The following is a 3,396-nucleotide window of genomic DNA, read 5'->3' as shown; positions in this document are numbered from 1 at the left end:
GGCCACCTCTCCCAGCCACCATTGATGATTTGAAACGAGAAATAACAGCAGCTATCCAAACTGTTACGCCTGATATGCTACAGAGAGTGTGGAACGAGTTGGAGTATCGGGTTGATATTGCTCGTGTGTCTGGAGGGGGCCATATTGAACATCTCTGAACTTGTTTTTGAGTGAAAAAAAAACCTTTTTAAATACTCTTTGTAATGATGTATAACAGAAGGTTATATTATGTTTCTTTCATTAAATACACATTTTAAAGTTGTGGTATTCTTTTTGAATCACCCTGTATTATACCTGCAGACTCGGCCCATCCGTACGCCCATAAGATGGCCGTTTTTCATTCTAATATTTACAGAGTTACAGTTATCCCTCTTGCACCAGATGCGGTAGAAACTGAACTGGTCACACTTGAGAATATTGCTATAAATAATGGCTATAGGCCTCAGTTGGTAAGACAGATGTATAACAAGAAAATAAATAAAAATATTATTGCGTCTTCCACCTTAGGGGATGCGTTAGATGACAAACAAGTGGCAACGATATCTATCCCTTACATAGGCAATATAAGTTACAAATTGGGGCGTTTTCTCAGAGCCCATAATTTCAGAGTCGCCTATTCTACTAATAATAGTTTACATAGGAATTTAATCCACTCCTTGCACAAAGAGAGCGATAAACTTTCCCAATCAGGAGTATACAAAATTACATGCGGGGATTGTCCAAAATTTTACATCGGGCAAACAGGACGAGCTCTGGGTCTCAGGCATATTCCTACTAGAAGCGGTGATGGTACTAAGGGCTCTACTTATGCGGAACACCTTATGCAAAGACACTGGACTCGCATTCGGGAGGACGACGGTTCAATCCCACGTCCGGCCATCCTGATTTAGGTTTTCCGTGATTTCCCTCAATCACTTCAGGCAAATGCGGGGATGGTTCCTCTGAAAGGGCACGGCCGACTTCCTTCTCCATCCTTCCCTAATCCGATGAGACCGATGACCACGCTGTCTGGTCTCCTTCCCCAAAAACAACCAACCAACAACCTTATGCAAACGTCTCATGCGCCGAGCCCCCCAGTTCATATCGAGTTACTTCATGCCGAGGTTAAGGGCTTAAAATTGGATGTTTTGGAAGAAATGCAGATCTTTAAGCATCTGCAACATGATAAAGACAATATCTTTAACGACCAACTCCTACTAAGAAACAGAAAATTTTTTGAAGGTTTCGCAGCTTTAATTTGTTCTTCATACTTGTAAATCTGATGATCTGGAGATTTTCACATGCGCGCACTGATTGGCGAGCGCGGTTGGTCAAGCTGTTCATCTTTTTTCTTTTTTTCCTCATTTTCTTTTTTCGATGAAAGTGATTTTAGCCCGTTGAACACCTCACGTTTTATCCCTATATCTTTATTACCACGACCTCTTTAGATTACGTCCCCTCAGCCCCCCCCCCCCTCCCCCAGGCTAACTATTGGCTTTAGGAATAGTTTTTAAAAGTTCCTCTTGTTGTCATAGGTAGCTTCATATATGTTTCTTTCCTAGCATAAGCAATCGTGTTCGGTTAGTTTTAGGTTTCAACACCTATTTAGCTCGTCACTTATTCAATCCATTCTATTTTTTGATATGTGTTGATCCACGGTGGCGAATATATGGGCTATTTAGCCACGACCCATGTATAAACTTTCTCGTATTCGTATGCGCATGCGCATTCAAGTAACTACCCTTGTCTTGCGCATGTGCATAGGTAGCGGGTTGGGCGTGTACGTGAGCGACCATTTGCAGCTGCAGTTTATGGCGGGTCATGGCCCATCGAATATAGGCAGGTGTGAGGTGGAGTGGTTTTGACTTTGTACATAAGTACTGTTTGTGTTTTCCTTTTTTTTCGTTTATAAATGTATACACATGGTGTTCTTTTAATCATTGACAAAGGTCTTCTTAGGCACTTGTGGGTTTTATTGTTCTGAAGAAGGTGTTGTTATCTACGGCGAAACCTAGGTTAACACTAGGTGCTTTTTTCGCAATCGAGGTGGGTTTCTAGTTTTTTAATATATTAGCGCCAGTCTTACACCAGGTACCGAACAGTCTCATCTCAAACGAATAGTGCTGTACATCTCTCTCTCTCCTCCCGAACAGGCCATGAAGGCCCAACGGTACTGACCGGCTGCTGTGTCATCCTCAACTCATAGGCGTCACTGGATGCGGATATGGAGGGGCATGTGGTCAGCACACCGCTCTCCTCGGCGTAAGTCAGTTTCCAAGACCGGGGCCGCTACTTCTCAATCAAGCAGCTCCTCAGTTTGCCTCACAAAGGCTGAGTGCACCCCGCTCGCCAACAGCGCTCGGCAGACCAGATGCTCACTCATCCAAGGGCTAGCCCAGCCCGTCAGCGCTTAACTTCGGTGATCTGACGGGAACCGGTGTTACCACTGCGGCAAGGCCGTTGACAGTGCTGTACATGAATCGCATTTAAACGTGCTGTCCATTTTGTCGTCAGTAATGAATAGTTTGCTTAGTAATTACAACAAAAATAATTTTGTTAATATGTATTAGACCTACAGAAACATTGTCGTTTAAAGATTATTCTTTCTTTTTGTACACAGTTATGTCAAAGCTGATTTGTCATGGTGAGTCATAAATAGCATTTTTGATGTAGTTTACTAATTGCAATACCTTCTAAACATTTCATGCTAATTAAGGCATAGACGCATTGTCTTTTCCGACTGTACTTTTGACTACAAAGCGATTCTGGTACTTGGGGTCGGAGGTTTTAATTAATCTCGCCTTTTTAGTTCTTGCGGTGATATTTCCATAGAAAACTTCAACCCAAAATACATATTACATTATTTCTAACAAAGGAGTCAAGCACCAATTTTCATAGATTTAGCTTTAAAAATGTTAACACACATTTCTCGATTTCTGCCTGAGAAGCCAAAAACCAGGTTTCATAGATTTAACTTTCAAAATGTTAACACATGTTTCTTTGTTTCTAACTGAGGAATTAAATACCATTTTCGTAGATTTAGCTTTAAGAATGATTTAGAACAACGTAATATTTTCATAAAAATTTTCCTGCCCTTACGGTTTGAATGTCCAAAAACACTGAAACACATTCTTCCTTCATTTCGTACCGAGAAGCCAAATAAAATTTTTATAACATAATATTTTCATAAAAATTTTTAATATCTACTTCACTAAACGCACTGGCTGAATTTCCAAAAACACTGAAGCACTTATTTTTTATTTCTGAGAAGTCAAATAAAAACTTTCATAGGTTTAGCTTTAAAACGCTTCCATAACGAAATGTTTTCACCAAACTTCTCGTTCCTATTACGTCCCCTTAACGGTTGAATTTCAAAAGACACTGAAACATGTATTTTTTGTTTCCAACCAGGAATAC

General features: G+C 40.5%; 1 pseudogene; it reads right to left on the bottom strand.

Moving 5' to 3' along the window:
* Positions 1–2,326: 2,326 nt before the first annotated feature.
* Positions 2,327–2,444, bottom strand: LOC124709498 (annotated as a pseudogene).
* Positions 2,445–3,396: the final 952 nt, after the last annotated feature.

Source organism: Schistocerca piceifrons, chromosome 7 (assembly GCF_021461385.2).
Source record: "Schistocerca piceifrons isolate TAMUIC-IGC-003096 chromosome 7, iqSchPice1.1, whole genome shotgun sequence".
Taxonomy (NCBI): Eukaryota; Metazoa; Arthropoda; class Insecta; order Orthoptera; family Acrididae; genus Schistocerca; species Schistocerca piceifrons.
Note: the sequence above shows the minus strand (reverse complement) of the source record. Positions and strands in the feature narration are given on the sequence as shown.